We start from the raw sequence: 21,430 nt of genomic DNA, 5'->3' as shown, positions 1-21,430 counted from the left end.
TGCCTTATATCTCTCCTTCCAGCCTCACTGTCCTGGCTAAGTTTCTCTCCTAAAGAGCTTCTTTCTCTCTTTTGGTTCTCTCGCAATTACAACACTCCCCACCGGCTCCCCTGCCTAGAAATCTGGAAGGCAAAAGCCTTTCTCCGTTACTGCATTTTTCTTTTGCAGATTATAGTTGGTCAAGGCAAGCATTTTTGTTTTATTAAATATGAAGGAAAAGCATTTGTCTACAACAGATTTATCCATTCAACCATCATCTCATTCAATAATAACAGGTATCACATATTGAGGGTTTTCCCTGTGACAGGCACTGCGCTAAGCACTGTATTCACATTACCTGATTTAACAAGCATCTCTGAAGAAATAATTTTGTGAACACTATGATGATAGGTCTTGTAGTGAATATAGGGAACAGCGACTTACGATCTAGTATGAGAATTGTATTACCACACAACTTTAAGGGACATCTCAACAGAGGTCGAAGATACACAGATACACAAAAGGAGGGATCAGATTACATCTTAGGAAACAGAGGTGATTTCTGTGGATAGGGTGGCATTTGATAAGGAAGGAAGGGGCGTTGGAGAATCAGGAAAAGACAAAAATTGTGCACAGACAAATGAAGAGAAGGATTGGTCATAGTGCCTACCTGATGTGTCTTAAATGTGCTGTTTGAAAGTTGAAAGCCAGCAAATATTGTAAGATATTTGTGCTTAGACATAGATAGGATTAGGGGCTACCTCTCCTATGTGTCCATGATGATGCTGAAGATACATTCCCACGTCACAGGAAGTGTACAAGAGGAAGGCGGTTGTTGCTGCCCTTACCTAGATCATCTGGGTTCTCAAAGCATCTCCCAAAATCCTGGCTACCCTTCAAGGACCCTTTTGAAAAATCAAAATTTTCCGGCTGAGTTTTTCCTGTTTAAATGATTAACAGCAATTTGTAAGCTCCTCTTTTATGACACTCTTTTTTGCTTGGTTATAGCTCTGTCTATATACTTTTTTTTTTCTTATCTGCCATACAAGCCTCTTGAGACTCAACTTCCTTGAAAGAACCACCTGTATTATCATGATCTCTTCCACATCTAGAGCCTAGCACATGCCTTTGTTTACAGTAGAAAAGAAGAGAGAATAAAGCAGAAATAGTGTCAGAAATCAAAGAAACATCAAAGCTGTGGAAGGAAACGTTTCGAGGGCAGGTTGGGCTTAGTGGGGAAGGACACCGCCATATTCTGGCAAAACACACTTTGATGTCGTTGTTTCTCTGCTCTGAGAAAGTGCAGGCTCCATATTCTCCTCCATACTTTTCCCTGGAGGGAGGCTTGGGAGCCCTGATCTCTTTCATATGCTCAGGGGGCCACCAAAGCAGCAACCTGCTGTTTCCAAAGGAGAAAGGCAAAGTGTGGTCTGTAGTGAGAACTGTCCATAGGTATTTCATCGTTCTCCCTGGACTCTGACTCTGACTCCAGAGGCTGAACGTGGGAAAACAGCAATGCATCGACTCTGTGACGTCCTCACACCCCCGTAAATCAAAATCCAGTTAGCCCTGGCAGGGAATCCAGGCAATGGTTGCTCCTCCATATTTGGGTAGTGTCTCAGCTGCATTCGATCTCTTCAGTGGTTTGTCCTGCACTTTCTGAAAAAGACTTTATTTGTAAGCGGTCTCTGCACCCAACGTAGGGTTCACTCAAACCCACAACCCCAAGATCAAGAGTCACACGCTCTACGATGGAGTCAGCCAAGCACCCCTGTCCTGCACTTTTAAAGAGGGAATTGTTCCTGGCAGTGAGCCGTTCTTCTTACAGTTTGATTGTCAACTCCACCGCCAGCCACGCGGGATATAAAAGAGCTCTGAAAGTGCTATTCAAATGTTGTCTTCTGCGTCTCAGTGTCTCCTAACTCCACGGCTTCTCTCCCTCTGCGCTGGGTCCCCTTCACTCTTGCCTCAGCCCCATGCATTCCATACCCGGCACCCAGAGTGGTCGTGGGAAACCATAAAGCCCGTCACGATCTTCCCTTGTTCCCTCTCCTCTTTGCCATGATCTGCCAGGTGCACATGATCTGGCCCTGACCTCTTCTCCAGCCTTTCACACACCCTTTCACCTGGAATGCTCCAGACTTATTCTCCTCCCCACTGCTTTCCAAGTGTATGTGCCTTGCCCATGGCCTTGGTGCTCTCCTCGTGCTCAGGCCTCAGCTCAGATGGCATGCTCCGGAGTGCTCTGGCTGAATGCCACCTCACCACTCTCCCTCCAGTCAGGCCTGTCCCTCTTCTGTCAACCTCCCTTATTTCCTGCACTTATCCCTGATGGTTTGATTGACTACTTTCTGTCTCTCCCTACTAGACTTACAGGTGGAATCTCACCTATTGGATTTGTTCAACGAATGTTGAACGCCGAGCAAATAAGTGATCCACGGTTTCCCGACTTTTACGCATTTGACGTCTACCTTGCTGGAACAAGGACTCTATACTCTAGTATTATCCATGCTACCAAAACCGTAAGGAATCTGGATTTGATTCTCAAAACTTTGTGGGATAACTTCTGCTGTCTTATGAGAGGTTGCCAGTGTAGACTGAATAAGGATCCTTTTCCAGACCCAGATGGCTTTTGACCTAAACCCAGTTCAATCACTTACTCCTTACGTAACTTAGGTGAATCCATTAACCTACCTGTGCCTCAGTTTTCTCTCCCATTGAACAGATAAATTAAAAAATAATTAAATAATTAATTTAAAAAATAAAAGGTAAAATAATTATGAAGTATTAAAAATCATACGACTTCATGAGATCTCTATGAGGAAGAAATGACTCACAACATGTAACTGCATAGAACATGACCCGGCCCATTGTAAATGCCCCATAAATGTTAGCTGTTATTAGGGATTTAACATATCTGAGGAATACATACTTGAACTCTTACTGAATATCAGCAATTTTGTATAGTTGACAATCAATTGTTTTAAAATACATGATATTTAAGTTGTTAAAAGGTTAACGAGAGCTTTTATCACAGATTACACCTATTTTTCACTCTTTGAGTCAAGAAAATCTAGGCTTTATTGAAGTTTATACAAAGGTTAGCGTAAAAGGTTGCTCTTTGAGGCTTATGAAATCATACGGTTTTCCAGCTATAAAAAGATAAATATTTGACTTGCAATCTACCTAATGACTTGCATCTGCTTATTTATTGGACTAAAAGCATCCATGGGGAGCCAGGTATGTTGATACTGGGCTTTACACGGTAGTTGTGTGGCAATGCCAATTAGAATGTAACAAAATCACCCATTGCTTCCAATTCAGCTGGACCAGCTGGAATTGAATCTATAAGCTATAATTTGTGCAAATATATATCCAGAACTCTGTTGTTTCTCTCTCCACAGGAAAAAGAAACATGTAGAAGAAAATTGTTCTTCCTTATAAGAAGCCAAGTTATACCGATTTCTTTAAAGAAACTAAGCTGACTTTACAATCAAAAAAGAGAATTATATGCATACTGCTGTTGCTAAAAATGATGCACAAACATAATGTACTTAACTTTTTAAGGGATCACATGCTCTGATTCTCTCCGCAACTGTGGTTATTTGGTGAGATGTGTGTTTTTGAGCTGAAATATCCTGTTGTTTTTATTTTTTATTTATAGTTTTATTTGTTTTTTAAAGTTTATTTTGAGAGAGTGAGTGGGGGCTGGAGAGAGAGAGAGAGAGAGAGAGAGAGAGAGAGAGAGAGAATGAGAGAGAGAAAGAATTCCCGGCAAGCTCCACACCATTAGCACAAGTCCGATGTGGGGCTCAGACTCACTAATGGTGAGATCATGACCTGAACAGAAACCAAGAATATAGGACTCTTCACCGACTGAGCCACCCAGGCACCTCCTGGTGTTTTTTCAGAAGAAATCCTAGCTAATAGACCACAAAGGACCGCCACTATAATTAAAACAAAACAAAACAAAGAAAAAAAAAAAAGAAGATCAATAAACAATTATTTACCTTGATTGCATTTCCAAATTGAGGTTCCCTTATAATCTCCCAATTATTATCATTTAATTTAAGATGTTCTTATACCCCTTCTTTTCAAGCAGATGGTTCTGAATCGTGTTTGAATAATTTTATTGGCTACATGTTGCAGTATAACAATTGGGTTTTTTTAAATGAACTTAGGGTAGAAAAATCGAGATGAAAGAGTTACTTTCCTGTATTTCTGGCGGTTTTTACATCCATCCTTCTTGGCGATAGGGTAGAGCTAGTGTTGTTTATTTAAATATGAATATGGAAAGTGAATTTAACCTCAGAAAATCAGTCTTTCTCTAGTACACTTTCTTTTTCTATAACTCCCCAGTTTGAGGAAGCAGAAGTGGGTTGGCGAATAAATTACAGTATTTAGGATTGTAATCTGAACTGAATACTATGAGAAGGAAAAATACATTGTGCTTCCTTTTTGAGCACCTTTCTTCCAAGTGCTGTTGGAAAATGTTTGACGTAGGGAGACAATTTTTTGAGAAAAGTCATTGGATGACTATCCTAATGAGGAACCTTTGACAATAGATGACTAAAGCCCAATTTGTCTCAGGTACGGACTTCTCAGAAATCTCCAATAACGCGACTTTGTGGAAGGGAAAGACGGTACTCTGGGACAAGCTGTATTCAAATTAGTCTCCGAATCCAGTTGTGTAAATGCCCTTGCCTCAATGTGACTCATTGTTCTCTAAACTTAGTAATCTAATCCTTTTGGTGCTGGTCATATGTATGCATTGTCTTCTGCCTGATGTTCTTCAAATCTGTTTCTTGACTGACCTACCCGATGGCTTATCGGAGAGCTTTCTTGAATACCATCATGGTCTGTATACTTTGCAACTCAGCCAGATTTTCACTTCAGGAGGCCAAATCAATACTCTTGCACAAGCAAAAGGCACCTTGTTGGGGTGGATGTAGACCTTAGTCATAAGGCTGAGTGAACAGAGAGATAGTTGGATTTCAGCCCTGCTGGCTTCATAGGTCAGAAGCCATGGAGCATTGCACCAACTGGACCTCCAGATGTCATAGCCCAGTGTAATTTTTAGCTTATACGTGGGTGGACACAATCAGAATCCAGGTATTGGTAACTTGAATTCCTCATGAAACTGATTTAACCACCTCAAATTATTACTTAAGAATCACCCGTTCAATGAATGAAATGCCAAACCACCCTGCTTAAAATGCAAAACCACCCATAGTGTAGAGTTTTGTCCAGAAAAGGAAGCCTTTTGTACTTTTTTTTGTCTTACCCTATCCTTAAATTATGAATTTAAGTGAAATTGAGAAGACCATAAGTCACATGGCTGTCCTATCTATGCACTTACCATTAACACCCCGTTTACACTTAAAACAAAAAACTAGCAATAAATTACCGTACTGGGCCTAATGGTTAGTTAGCTGGGCTTCGGATTTAGAACACCAGGGTTATAATCCTGGCTTGCCATGGTCTTGCGCTAATGATTCTTTCTCAGCCTTCATTTCCCATCTGTGAAAGGAGGATGATAGGATCGCCTCGCGATCAGGTTTTTAATGCGAAATCAACGAGAAGTTTCATGCAACACACATAGGATTGTCTTTGACACATAGCACTTGCTCGATAACCTGAGATGATAGTATTATTAATTTAAGACGCAAGCAATATTAGGTAATGTTATTTAAATAGTGACAATTCATTTGCATCCTCGAATAGAATGGGTCACTTACATAATATTACAAAGCACGTTACGCTTTTTTATATTACAGTAGAAGGAGGATACGAGAACCAGTGATAGTCCTCAGCGGACACACGATAACTATCTGGAGCCTTCTGCCTCCTCCTTGGGAGCACTCCCTCTGGAGCGTCAGCTGCTACAACAGTGACCAATGTATTTAGTTGGCCTTCTCATCTTTTCTAGGGGGGGGAAGCTTCTTATTATAAATCAATCTTCTCTTCACGTGAACTTATCCCTTAGAGAGCGAGAAAAGACATCAAACCCATTCTGGATCCGTACAAAGATTTGTTTACTTACTTTCCTTTTATTTCCTGGTAGAAGATATCTGATGGACCAAAGCTCTCTCAGTGTAGTAGGAATACTGGATTTAAATGTATCACTTTCTTTAAACCGTCAATCCAGACTAAACTAACTCCTCTGATTACTTAAAAAAAAATAATAATAATAATAAAAGAGTGGGGGATAATAATAAAAAAAGCTTGGCGGAGGGGAAAGCAACAGGAAAGAGAACAGATCTCATTTCAACCCCCAAAAACTCTGTTTAAAAAATAAATAAATAACAGCAGAAGAGGCTGGTGTTGCAGATGAGGGGATAGGCAGCATGCTTATGTAGGCCAGTGTTCAAGATGATATCAATAAATCACGCTTTTGTCCCTTTCCTATTTGTCTAAGCCCAGGTATTTTTTTAAATGTTTTAGTTATTTTTGAGAGAGAGAGAGAGAGAGAGAGAGAAAGTGAGCTCAAGTGGGGGAGGGCCAGAGAGAACCGGGGGACCGGGGATCCAAACCAGCTCTGCCCTGATAGCAGGGAGCCAGACTCGGGGCTCGAACTCACGAACCGCGAGATCAAAACTTGAGCTGAAGTTGGTCGCTCAACCAACTGAGCCACCCAGGAGCCCCTAACTCCAGGTCTTCATCTATTCCTTTCCCGATGAAACTTTCAAAGATGCTTTTCTCAGGGTGTCCTTTTTGTGGCTCCCAGATTAAAAATAGAAAAGGGGATGTGAATGGAATTATATCTGAGCCAGCCTGTTTCCATGTGAGAAAACTCTAGCCGGAGAATGGTTTGTTAGATACATGTCACCATGAAATCATCTTATTGGAATAGAAAAATAATATAAAAATAGTTTATAAAAATAGTTTATAAAATAGAAAATAGAAAAATACTATAGTAGGTCAAGCCGATCGGCCTTACACTTGCAGTTTCTGGTTATCAAGTTCTACTGCATCATGTGATTAGTTGTGGCTTCTTTAAGGCTATTAGACTTGAATAAAAACACCAAGTAAAGTAAAATTTAACAATGTCATGCCTGGCAAGGTGATTTAATGTGTAGCACGATACTATCTTAAAATAGCCATTTAAGATGATGTGATAATTACTACACTTTTTTTGAATTAAGAGAGTTGTTCCTACTTGTGTACATCTTTAAGTTTCTGAACATTTTCCTAACTATGACCTGATCTGATTTGATCTCATAATAACTTGGGTGAGATACTGAATACAAGTATTAATTCTAAGGTACACTGGAGTTTTCCACTGCAGACTCTGTTCACATTTTCATCAGGTTTTAACTTCTATTTGTATCTTTGGATTCCTCAAACCAATCTTTGCTTTTTATATTTGCTTCACTTGGGTCAAGGCTTCCAAATGAGCTCGGCTACATTTTTTTTTTAACTTCCTTATTTATTTTTGCGAGAGAGACAAAACAAGTGGGAGAGGGGCAGAGAGAGAAGGAGACACAGAATCAGAAGCAGGCTCCGGGCTCTGAGCTGTCAGCACAGAGCCTGATGCGGGGCTCGAACTCATGAGCCATGAGATCATGACATGAGCCGAAGTTGGACGCTCAAACGACTGAGGCACCCAGCCCCGCCTCTTTTTTTTTTTTTCTTTTAATGTTTATTCACTTTTGAGAGACAGAGAGACAGAGCATGAGAATGGAAAGGGCAGACAGAGAGGGAGACACAGAACCCAAAGCAGGCTCCAGGCTCTGAGCTGTCAGCACAGAGCCTGATACAGGGCTTGAACTCACGGACTATGAGATCATGACCTGACCCAAAGTTGAACGCCCAACCACCTGAGCCATCCAGGTGCCCGTCGGCTACATTTTTCTATGGGTTGTTATAAATTGATACATGTGACTGTTACAGATCTGGGACAGGGACCCAGAGCCCGGTAGGAATCAAACACTTACCGGACTTACCTCACTGGGCAGCAGATCAGGTTCCCGTGTGCACTAGCTGGGTGAGTCTGGCTCTGTTATCCCATAGATATCACTAATATAAAAATATTCTGATGCCATTCAAAATACAAGGTCATACAATTCATATTCGAGCAAGCTGACACGGGAGTCCAGGTCTCAAGATCTCTGCTTAACTTTCCCTTTGCCTCTCTTCCTTGCACCTGACACAGAACCAGTTAAATGATGGCATATAAAAAGGGAGCTTGGGAACAGTTTCCAACAGCGCTTTAAAGAGTCACTTCATTAAAATAAAAAATAATTAAATGAAATAAAGAGTCACTTCATCCCTTCCCCTTCTCCAAACTCCTGTGACCCCTTCCATGAAATCAGCTGGAAGCGACAGAGAGGAGCCAGGGTTCTATTCTCTGTCCCTTTCCGGACAGGAGATCACCAGGAAATGAAAATGATGAGCCTTATCCACAGCCATAGCCGGGCCGGTCTGCTCTCCCTGTCAGTCTCGACGACCAACTTATTCATGTTTAAGTCGTGATTGGTAGAAAGTGTCGTGGCTCGTGGTTATCAAAAAACGATTTTTGCTGAGTGTTTGCTCGCATTTAAAATTAGTGTCTTAAGCACCCGCATGTGTATTGTTGAAAACTCTCAGCACACACGCATCCACACACGGACACACACAGTCACTGAACACACCGAGCAAGCCTTCTCTTTGTACGCTAACGAAGAACCCTAGGTACATCCATGACCTGATCAGTCTTGGGATTCAAAATTGCAAAAGCTCTAATAAGAAATGTGTTCCATTTCATAAATAAATGTCCCTCTGTTGCTTTCCCATTTTGTTTCTGAACCACTGACAAGTATTTTATTTGTCTTCTGGTGGGAGCTAAATATTTGATGAATTCCATCGGCTCATAGCATATTTGTTAAACACAAACTCTGCTTCCTGTTCAGGATCGAGCAATAAAATTTGTGTTTGTTTGGGTTGGCACGTTTTTGAGTAGACTCTACGCTGTAACTCTTCGCATATTTGAACCGTTTATCCAAGGTTGTGGAACTCTGTATCAGAACTCTTGAATGGAGGGTTTCTTGGCATACCTCTTATCATTCCTTAATGCTTTTGTATTTAAAAAAAATAACTCATTCAGTTGGTACAGAGTCCTCACTATACCTTTCTAAAAGATGTTGGAACAAAGCAAAAGTGAAATTTTTTTTTGCCATCTTTTAAATTTCTCCTGAACATGTTGACAAAGCTTGTTTTGACGCACTGGTTTTGTTTTGTTTTTGTGTTCTTTGATGCACTAGTTGTAAAAGAAGAAGAAAAGAAACCAACTGGCAGGAAATGTATCAATGATCATTTGTTAATAGCATTTCAAGGTTAAAAAAACACAAGGTCTGTCTAATTTTTATGCGTCACTGATTAGCTTTTTGTGAGGTGTGTACCTTTTGGGGTGTGCAATCTAACTAAGCTTTCCCTGAGGCAGGGGAGGCGTTTCCTATTCCTTCCTTTTCATTAAGTCATAGTATCTTTGCCTCCAGGTGTTAAAATTATAATCATAATCTACATAAAAATTGTCAATTTAAAACTCCATCCATTATGATCTCAAATAGATAGTCAAAATACAAGATGGCCAATATCCACCCTGTACCACCATGTAAAGGTAGAAAATGACATGTTTGCATTAAGAGTGCATTAATTGAGGGAAATTAAAACTCTGTTAGGACACAAGATAAATTAGAGGAGATGTTGTTGGATAGGCTTTGAGTAGCAGCCCCAAGCACACTTGGTTTCTTCTCTGACAAAAGCCCTGTAATCCCAATTGGCAGAGCCATGAGTTTCTTTCCTTCCGTTGTTTCCCAGGGCCCCAGCCTGTGCCAAGTAGCAGACAGAGAAAAGGCCCCAAAGGAGCAAAGATAAAGATAGTGTGATAGCTTAGGCAAGCACAGAATGAGCCTCTGAACTTAGAGAGGAATTGACATAAAAATGTAAAAAGTGAAAGTTAAGGGAGGAAAAACAACATGGCTGCACTGCTGGATGATTGGACTGGGGCCAAGGAGAAGGAATAGTATGAGCTAAATCCTCACATCCTGTGGATGAAGCCATACTTGAGAAAGGAGAAGGAGAGCCGGTCTGTGGGAGACAGGCCATGGAAGGGTGGATTCAGTTGGTACAGGCTGAGCATGGGGTGCGTATCCATGGGGCAGTTTTGATGGAGGTGGTGCCCCCAGACCTCAGCAGTAGCACAGAAAGAGTAGGGGGTGTATTCCTCATGCACAAAGGTGACATCATCCAAGGTGTATATGGAGAGACTAAAGGCATACATGAGGTTAGAGGAAAGGTAAATTGAGGATCTGTGGACAGGACAGGAAACAAGACAGTGAAAATCCAACATGAAAACAAGTGTATCATTTATGCTATCCACACTAGGGAACAATGAAAGATTTTTAAGCACCAGAGTGATATTGTGAAAATTGAGGGGAATTAGCCAGGAGATCGTGTGCAACATCATGTCACATGCTAAGGAAATAATTGTCTGTCCCCTGAAATATTCTAGACACTATACACAGCGCAGAGATTAATAGTGAATAAAAAAAAATACGACCCCTATGTCACAGAGAGAACAGTGAGCAAAGGAAGAATCTAGAGAGAAATGTTCCAATGACAACGACACTGTGAAAATCCAGGTTTAAAGAAAAATGACTTGATTATATAAAAAAAAATTGTTTTCTTTTGTGTTTTCAGTTTGGGTGTGTTTTGTTGTTGTTGTTGTAGAAAAGTAATAGGTATCTGATAAACGATTGGAAATAAGTTGGAACCGAGATATATAAATGATGAACGTGAGGTTGTCAAGATTGGCTCATGTTAAGATCATGGTGACCGTAGCAAGGCCAAGTCCAATGCAGTAGGACACTTTTGTAATGGGGCACATATGAGTGATTCATTTTATTTTATTTATTAACTGCTAGAGCTCTAGAACATACTTCCCAAAGCTTCTACTGATATCTTCTCCAGTTAATTTGGTCTGAGTCTTAAATTTTATCTGTCACAATTTACCTAGAGCATGAAACTTAGTTTTTCTGTTTGTTGCTCTTCCTAAACTACTCCAATAAGATATGTTACCAGGACAGGGAGGTGAGTATATGTGGGTAAATGTGTGCATAGAAGTACATATTCTCTACATTGTTGTGAAAAACAGAAACCACTTTTAGGCTAAACATTGATGTAAAAATAGCTCAACTTCATTTGTAGTTGCAAATAAGTTTATATTGGACAACTACATTGTATTTCACAAACATTTTAAAGTACCAAAAAGGGGGTGTCTGGGTGGCTCAGTCGGTTGAGTGCCGACTTCGGCTCAGGTCACGATCTCGCGGTCCATGAGTTCGAGCCCCGCATCAGGCCCCTGTGCTGACAGCTCAGAGACCGGATCCTGTTTCAGATTCTGTGTCTCCCTCTCTCTGACCCTCCCCCATTCATGCTCTGTCTCTCTCTCTCTCAAAAATAAATAAACGTTAAAAAAAAAAATTAAAAAAAAAAAAAGTACCAAAAAGATGAAATCACAGTCAATTTAAAGCAAGCCCTGTGTCGAATTACACAACCGTGTCAAACTCTCATGTGTGTATGAAGTAGTTAGGGACCCTTCTCTGGGCCTTTGCTTTCCCATCTTTGAAATGAGGAGATTGGGCCACACAATTTCTTAAGTACGTTTCCATTTTTATTGATGTGTCTGATTATGTATAACAAGGATTTGCAGGGCGGCGGCGGGGTGGGGGGCAGATAATCAATTTTCTCTCTGCCGTAGAACAGAAAAATGTTTTGTAAAGTCTTACTCCGTCATCTCATTGACTCTTTGGAAAAAAAGTCCTATGTGCTGTGTAGAAATCATCACCTTCTGATAACCTGCCCTGCCTGTTCCATCGGTACAGGTTCTGAGTGAGCCCATTGTGGGTTACACATCCAGGAAGTAAAAAGCCAGATGTGAAGGCACTGCATTGCTATGAGAGATGGAAAGAGAGAGAAGGATCACTCCATTCTCCGTCAATTTAGTGTTTGGGTGGGTGGGAGGTTGGAGGGGAGGGGAGGGATGACTTTTATGATCAATAAAATGATGAACTGGATTTTGCTTTCATTTAAAAGATTTACACTCAATGTAGGAGCAAATGAATCATTAATCATCCAGCTATCAACAATGCTTTCCTAGTCCTTGGGGATTAAGATTCATTTGAATCAAAGCACCCACTACCCCGAATTTTGAAAAAGATTTCTGTAACATCCAGAACTTGACATATATAATGTGACAACTGGTTCCAAGTCAGTCTATGCTTCTTTTCCTGTCCCCCACCGCCCCCCCCCCAGCCCAGAATGGGAATCCTTGTCACTTTTCTCCCTTGTTTCAATGGTGAAGAAAAAAAATAAGTCCTTTCAAATTTATTTTGAAATGTAATGCCTTATCCATTACAAACTCGATTGTACGCAGCATTCTATGCAAGTCATGCATGGATATGGTAGAATTCGCTGCTGTTAAAATTCGATTTGCTATTACTCCATGGGGACATATTTCTGGGCACTTGACTCTGTGCATTCCAGTCTCTTGCCATATTGCCTACCCCCTTTTCCTTCTTGTCTTTTTGGCACCTCCTCATGTCCACCCAATTTAGCTATCTCTGTTGTCTTCCTTAAGACATTAATCTTAGAATCACCCTTTCCCAATCCTAAGTGCTCAGCAACGCATTTGCCAAAACCAGAAACAGACTCTTCTGAGTTGAACTCAAGGGTCCATATTAAAATGATATACAGACAAACACGTATGAAATTGTGAGTGTGTATATGCATGAATCCCAATTCATATTCAGTCAAGTTTGCACATGTCCTGAAGTCTTTGGAAAATGTGCCGTTCTGTAAAAAGACGCCCACACTTATGGTTCTCTGTACAACACGCAATTGTTACTGACATTGCTGTCTGGCCGCCCTTTTCGGGTGACAGAGGACACTGTTGTGAGCAGAGCCGGTTGCCTGGGAAAGCCAGCCTCCCCTGTGACCCACTTCCCCACATTTGAAACGTCGGTCCCATATCTCACCTGGCAGGAAGGGAGCCGTGGGGAGAGCTCTGTTGGCCGCTGACCCATCGGCAGCAGGCCTGCCCGGGGAATGAGGCAGTCGGTGCCTTTGCAAGACCGTCCTTTGCCTTTCCCTTTGTATTCTGTGAATATACAGAGGTTCAAAGAGTAAGAAATGGTCTTTCTTGTCCCCTGTGATTCCTCGTAGGCCCCTATATCTGCGGCCACTTATTCAGAACAGCCTCGTCAGCTGCGTGTGGTGCAGGGTGAGGTATAGGCACGTGCATGCTTTGCATTGTGCTTACCGCAGGAAGCTTGAACTAAGCAAAGCACAAATGAGCCAAGTTAGAAAGAGAGGAGGGCATCAGGTTCATCATCGGTGCCTTTAAATATCAGGCAGGACTAGGAAGTATGCTTTAAAAGATTTTCTTTTTCTTTTTCCAATTAAGTCTTCCCAAACAGATCTCTCCCAACCATGGTATGCACTGTCTTGTCTTCCTGATTTCCCTTTTTTGGGTCTAAGTAATGCAAGCAAATAGGCATTGTGTTTACAAACAGCCGTTAGGGACCTGGCAACGGGTTATCTTGAACCTACTCTTAAAATCAGGCCATTACTTGTGCAACCCGTCCTGTAACTTCTAGACTCAAGAAATAACAGAGCAAAAACCTTTTGTGCATTTGATAAAGTCTCAGTGCGGGTGTCACACAGGTCGACAAGGCGGCACCCCAAGAGGACGATTCGAGTCACCCGATTGTTTCAGAAATCCCACCAAGTTTACCTGACCCAGATCATAAAGACATCCAACCAACATTTTGCGTTGAGTTCTGATACAAGTGATTCAATGAGACTCTGGATTTAAAGTTGTATAAGTGTATTTATTTATTTATTTTGAGAGAGAATGAGAGAGAGAGAGAAAGAGAGGGAGGGAGGGAGAAATCAGGGGAGGGGCAGAGAGAGAGGGAGAGAGAGGATCCCAAGCAGGCTACATGCTGTCAGTACAGAGCCCAACTGGAGCTTGATCTCATGAACCGTGACCCGGGCTAAAAGGAAGAGTTGGACCCTAACGGGCAGAGCCCCCCAGGCATCCCTGGATTTAAAAGTAAGTTGAATACAATGGAATTTCACTTTGGGCCTCTTTACCTAATGGCTTTCTCCTTTGTTCGTGTTACTCTGAGTTTATACCAACTCCGTCTTTTCTTGTTCTCGATGTCTGTTTGGACAAGTGTGTCAAAATACCTTAATCTCAGGCACCAGCTAGGGAGGAAAACCTCCTTTTTTTTTTCCTCCCCGGTAAATCCAACACAGTTTCTTTTCTGTTGCGTCTGCCCCGCAGACTACATTTGTTAACATTCTTGGTGATTTCCATAAAGATGCCCACATGCAAGGTGGTGGTTGAAATATCATTTGTGCGAATGTATAGCATAGAAAGAGGGCTCCAGAACAGAGGAGGCCCTTGGGTCGGCCGCTCTGAGGCACGCTGACGATTCAGGGGGCTCAGCTCCAAGGCCAGACTCTCTGAAGACTTATCTCTGGTACGTGCAAAGAACCCTTTTATTCCTCAAAGGAGGTTTAGAGAGCCTTCCTCTTTGAAAGACTGTGCCTTCCCCGGTTAAATGTAAACTGGTCATAAAGGCAGTAACTGCTGTCCTGGGCGGAGAGAAGGACAGGGTTTGCCATGGCAGCTTTAGAGTCCCTCCAGGTTTAAAGGCCTTGGGGCTCCTTGACGGTGACGCTGGGCTCCACTTGTAAGGACCTCAGTCCTGGCTGCTTGGCCCACACGCCGGGTTATCATCAGCTATGACTAAGCCGGAGCCAGCAAGGAGAACAATGGCATTGTTTTGTCTCATCACATGACGAAAGAGCAGTATGGGCACACTTTTTCTCTGTGACTCAGAGATGCATTCTCGGAATCCAAATAAGGAGACACGTCGCCTGTGGAGAGTGGGGTTTCCTCTGCCACCAGTGGGAGCTCCTCACCTAATTCTTCCCCAGAATTGATCCACCAGAAGATGAATTTCAGCCACTGAAGGGAACCCACAGTGTGTGCGTGCTGTGTGTGTGTGTGTGTGTGTGTTTCCCTTATGGGGTTTACAAAAAAGCATTAAAAAACACGAGCAAAAATTCAGAAGGGATTTCTAGTGCCTGAAGCAGCAGGAGCAGAGGCTTTAATAAGGACGGTCTGGGGACAATTCTACTACGAGGCTAACTCAGTTACCCCAAACTCTCCCCAGCACTGTCAAAACTGGCTCTTTGGGGGTTTGAACTATGTCAGGGCCTCACCGAAGCTTCGCTGCTGCTCGAGGCCATGCAAGGCAACACATCCTTCTCGCCACCCCCTTTAGAGAGACAGGTCCCTTTTCTCTCCAACTGCTATCCCCTTCTGGTGCAAGGAGCTTGGGGAGACCTTCTGCACTCCACTGTGCACAGAGGTTTTCTTTTTTCTTTTTGTGTGTTTGATTGATGAGAACAGGAAGGAAAGGAAAGGATTTTGAACAACAGAAATAGAGAAAAAAAGAAGATGCGTGTAGAGATTCAGCGTATGTGGAAATACTTAAGTTTCTAAACTCTTGCAGTTCACATTGTTAATGGGTCCTGTTGGCGGTATTGCCTTTGGCTTGAGGGGCTCCGTCAAGACTTCAGGGACTCCTCCAGCTTTCCTCAAGTCACGCTGGGTGTGTGTGTGCAAGGGTGGGGGAAACATGGCGGAGAGATTACGTTGGTTTCTGTTCTGGTGCAGGTGGGGCCATGTGTGATTGCCTCACCCTTGAGTACAAAGGATATTCAATCAAATACCATGATCAATAAACACCAAAGGGAAGTCTCCATGGTGGGAGTGGACATGGCTGGGAGCCAAAATAAAAAAAAAGCAAGAAAATTGGCCCCATCTACCCTCAACATAAAATGGATCCCTGCCTACGCAATAATTACTGTCACCTCATGAACTCGGTCTTTTCTTCTTGTTCCCATACTCAGTTTCAGCGAGACAAAAGAGGAGGGGTCTGTAAAGGAAAGATAAAGGTAGAGGGGTTATAAAATGTACCCAGCTGCCATCCTGCTTCAGAAACTAATGCTGTGTCCCCTCCCCATCGCCGCCTTTTCAGAAGAAACCCCGAAAAACTAATGAGAAAAAATTTGAAAGTCCATGAGAAAAAAAAAAAGAGAGAGGTTTTGCCCCCGTCTTTTGATGCATAGAGCCTACCAGATACAGATGTTCCTGAGCGGAAAGCATAGTGAATATTAAATGAGATGACAGAGTATATTCTCTAAAGTGGAGTTGTCTTAACCAGGATTTAGAGTTCCTCTTAAAAAAAAGAAAGAGCTCTGAAAAATCAGAAGATAAGCTTAAGGAAAGCAGACTGGGGCAAGAAAGACCAGAATCTAAATACATTTACTTAAATTTGTATTTATATACAAAGAAATACCAACAACGGTCTTTATTAGAAGAGTTGTACTGGGTTTTTCTATATGCAGTTTATCGTGTTCTTCCCCTCCCCTCCCCCGCCAAAAAAAGCAAACTTTAAGACTATGCACACTTTGTCAGGATGAGAAGAGAGAGGAAATCATGTTTCTTCGGAACCGAAGGTCAAAGGGGAGGAGCACAGAGAGACCATGAAATGGTCAGCCAGAAAGTGAACTTTGGCCCCCGGGGGGCCCTAACCTGTGGTTCTAGACACGGCTTCCAAGATTCTCATCCTGTAGCTATTGAATCAAACACTAACCTAGGTGCTGTTGGGAAGGGATTGTTGGGATGTAATTAGGTATGGAGAGGATTCCCATGGGCACAGCCCAGCCGGGCAAGCCCTTGACACGCACAGATTTTCAGGCTGGTGGAGGAGGTCAGAGCGATGCAAAGAGAGAGGGAGACTTGGAAGTTTGGCAGGAGGGTGGAATTCACCTGCTGTTGCATTACTAGAGGGCTTCGCAGTAAAGAATGGGAGGTTGTCTCAGGACCTGGGAGCGGCACCTGCTGACAGCCAGCAGGGACGCAGGGTCTCTCAGTCCTGCAGTCTCCAGGTACCGACTTCTGCCGGTGACAGGGAGGACCGCAGGAGGCAGGAAGCTCCAGGTGGAGCACAGCCGGCTGACCCTGGATTTCACCCTCCAGAGAGACCCAAGCGGAGGACTCAGCTCCACCCTCCTGGCCTCGGGGCTTGCGGACCTGCAAGGTCACACGCAGGTGGTGTGGTAGCACTGGGACTGCGGTACTTGGTCACGACTGCGACACACACCCCCTCCTTACAGAAATCAAAGTGAAAGGAAAAGAGGAGCAAGTGACCTTGCAGTTCCTTCTTCCTCCAAAAGAGGAGCTGGATATTCCTCCTCCCGTTCCTGACACAGGGTCAGCTGGGGGTCCGCGCCACAGGCCATCTAAAGTCCCCACGTCCTCACCGGAGCCTCTCCCAACGGCCTGTGCTAGAGTGAGCCCCATGCCCACGTCGGAATGGCACCGGCTCTTCCAACGATAAGATTTCTGAGACATCTTTCTCTTTGTGAGCCCCCCTCCCTTTTGAACGTGCACTTCAGTTTGTGAAGGAAAAGCTAAATCCTTGTGAGATAGCATCCCTGCATTTCTTAAAGTATACTCTCCCAAGTTGCAACTAAATGAGCCACGAAACGCCAAGTGTTGGCAGATGGGAAACCCCCTTCAGTGTGTGCGAGTGTGCTCCCCAAATGACCTTCCTTTTAATTTGCTGTCATGTCAACTGCAGATTGATTAATAGAAAGGACTAGAAGTATATTCTATATAGCAGGGGATAAAAATGCCATTTTTTCTCTTGTTTTTGTTTGACATTGGAAATCAGGGAAGAGATTGTTAGGGTAATAACTATACAGTGTCTTCCAGGGAATACTAATAATCTCTGTCCCACCCCTTTGGAGCAAATAAATAACCTCATTATTGCCATAATGAAAACAAGTTGGGGAATTTCCCAAGGACACGTGGAGACAAATTCCATCTTCCTATCTCCCTGCCCAACATCTTTGGCGTATAGAACGAAAGAAAGCATAGAACCACCAGAAATCGTTTTTTCCCCCCTTACTTCGTTTCACTACTGGACACTGTTTCTGTCCACATTCTCTTTCTTTTTCTCTTTCTTTTTCTTTTTCTTTTTTTTTTCTGAGCCTCGACATTGAATCCAGTTATTAGGAAGTAAATTAAAAAGAAATGTTCTTGTTATATTTCCTTGTCAATAGGCTGTCTGTGTTGGCAGGAATTCTAAAGTCGAGACACTTATGAAAGCAGCGGGAACCTAACTTAAAAATTACGTAGAGAAGTGGATGAAGTAAGACGTCACAGTGTGAGCTCTCTGCCTGCCGAGCACTTTAAATTTTCTCTCTCATTTTTTTTTTTTTTTATGATCTAAAAATATCCAGAGCAGATCAACTGGGACTGCAAATAAAGAAAAGAGGCATGGGGGGAAATGCAACCTGAGTTTTTGGAAATATTTATATTTAAAAAGAAAAGAAAAATGAAAGAACATTTTAATCAACATTTTCTTGGTTATTATGAATATAATATACCCAGAATTTTTATCTTGTGGCTTTCTAATTCAGTTGTATAGCTAATGGTTGTAGACTATGGTAGCATTTTAAGTCCTCATTTCCTGTATCTTTATCTTTTGTTATTTATTTTAAAAATCCAGGAATATCTATACAAATTACCCTGGATAGATGCAAATCTATGGAAATAGAGAAACCCAATTAGGCACAAGGATCTGACTTCATTACTCTACCTCTGGCTTGAACCCATTGTCCTGTAAGCTCAAAGTTCCATAATATTTAATTCTGATAGTCAAAAAAAAAAAAGTGAATTCATTCTAAAAAACCAACCAAACCACCTACAGGTATTATTTTCTGCAGGCATTGGCTATTTGATGTGTATGGGAGTTTTAGTGGTTAAGGATATGATTGCAAGCCTGTGGGGTTTTTTTCAAGGCTTGGTAAAATCAACCTTGTTTTGTGAGGTTGGTTTGATTTAGTACTATTCTGTGACAATTAAGGAGTCAATCATGGAAAATATATCCTAGCTAATTAGAGAACCCCCCCCCTTTAATATGAGATTAAATAGATCCTTATAATCCTTTGGGAGATTATACCAAAATTGCACCTATCTGATGCATATTTAAAAAAAAACAGAAATTAGTTCATTTCATTATTAAATCTTAAGGTAGGCGGTAGGTATAATTTCCCCAAATGCCTGATGGACTCCCACGTAGTAGCTTCTGTGATGAGAAAGTGTGACTCACTCAGCCTACGGATGAACTGTTCTTTGTCATTTTGTCATCATTTTGAACGCGGCGGGCTTCGACTTGGATAAGTCTCCATAAACCTAAGTGGCTCAAACCATATCTTATTTAGAAGTCTTCGTATCGTTTCCCAAGCACATGAAATAAGTGGAATTTAAATTTCGTTTTGGTCCCTTGTAAAACCACCATCGTTCTCTTTATTTGGAATTTCAGGAAAATCATCTAGGGTAACATAAGAGTAGAAAGAAGAGAACCACCGTTTATCTCTGACCCCACGCCAGGCACAGCACTACGAAGTTTGCATATTTCACTCATCATCTGTCCACTCACAATGCCAACCCGCTGATACTCTTTAGGAAGTCACAGTCAAGAATCAACACAGAACTTGTGAACAAATTCAAGTTTAAAACCCACACACATACATTCCTATTAGCGATATGCAAAATATTACCTGCTGCAGTGTGAAGCAGGAACCCTTTTCCCCTCTGGCCAGTCCCCCAGAAGGACACACATGATTGACGTTTAGGTTTTGGCTCTTAAGAACAAAGGGACAATGTATACAGTCTGTTTCCTTTGATAGCAGCTCTACTCTTTGTGTCTTATTTCCCCTCTTTCATGAGAAATCTCTTCTTTGTTTTCAAAATCTAGGCGTATATATTCTTTGCCTTTTTCTTCCACGACCTAATTCTAACAAGTATCTTCCAAATGTCTCTCCGATTTCTCTGGAAAGAGGACTCACCCAGCAAACTTAACCTTCGGCATGAATTTATCCCTACCAAAGCTTATCTCTGCCCTTTGAGATCTCATTTTTTTGGAGTTCCTTTCCCAAGAGAGAGGCCTGCTTGTAATTTAAGCTCTTGCTAAACAATGATATTTCCACATGTTCTCAGTTTAACACATGAAAATTGTTTTATTTTGTTTTGTAACCTGACACAAATTTTCTTCTAAATGAATCAAGAAAAAATTGTGGGATTTTTTTTTTTTTTTTTGAGATATAGCAGCACAAGATGATATTACCAAGGATGTTTGGTTTATAGTTAACTTTTGTGCACAGACCTCTGCCTTCCATTGGAAATCTTTCCAGTAACTACTGACTCAGACTTGCCAAGAGTTACTAAATAAAGGCAAAGGTATCTTGACTGAGGGCCCAACTTTATGTCAACTCTTCCTTCTGGCAACTTGCAGGAGCCTACATGTCACAAGTTTAGGGCTTGGTCCAAGATTTCTCTTCCACAGATACTGGCTTAACTTCGGGACTTTTCTATTTCCTCTGTCAGTGTGCCCAAGCCTGTGGTTTTAGTATGTGAATAAATATCTCCAGTCCCTGTTTCTGGGATGATAACCATTCAGGTGAATAGGGGAAAGGTACACCATAAACTGTTGCCTGAAAAACACATACTATGTAAAAGGGCACTAGAATCTTCTTCAATTTTTCAATGAAATCTAAAACACTTCCAATATTGCTTCAATTAATTATTGAAATCTAAAAAACAAAAAGGCCTGAGAAGACGTGTATCCCAATTAATTGGCTTATCAAAAGAAAATCATACAAAAGGGCCCTTGAAAATAATTCAATTTAAATTTTCTCGACAGTTTCTCACCACGGCAGAAGTTTGTTCTTCTCTTTGTCTGGAAGGCCGTGTCTCTCCATATTCACTTTCTAAGTATTGCAGCCCGTGTTCAGCACTCCCTCCTCCCACACAGGTAAGTCTTTATTCTGTCCACCTGTTCTACGAGGCCATTTCTGGCTAAGGCTTTCTTTATTCTGTCCACCTGTCCTACAATGCCATTTCTGGCTAATGCTTCTCCCTTCACACCAGACTCAGGACATAGGACACTTCCAACCACTCTCTCCCACCTCACTGGAGGGCATGTAACCCAGAGAAGCCAGCCAGGCATCGTCCATCCATCACCACTTGGTTCCCAGCCATGGGTCCTCTACCATAGAGGAGCATGCTGGATATGGGACATGTGGAATTAATTGTAGCGTCTTTAGGCTACAACCTAGCAAGTTATTAAATGCTTATCTGTGCTCTAGGATCAACCAAACGTTCTGCCATTTCACTACAACCCTCTGTCTGTGCTTGACTCTGCAGGTTGAAAAGCTAAACTACGTCTGCCTCACCAACAGTAGTTGAATTCTAGTCCCAAAGCTTACCACTGTACCAATATCATCTTCCTCTGCACATTCTAAGCTCTGCGGTGTGCAC

Source organism: Panthera onca, chromosome A1 (genome assembly GCF_046562875.1).
Source record: "Panthera onca isolate mPanOnc1 chromosome A1, mPanOnc1 haplotype 2, whole genome shotgun sequence".
Taxonomy (NCBI): Eukaryota; Metazoa; Chordata; class Mammalia; order Carnivora; family Felidae; genus Panthera; species Panthera onca.
Note: the sequence above shows the minus strand (reverse complement) of the source record.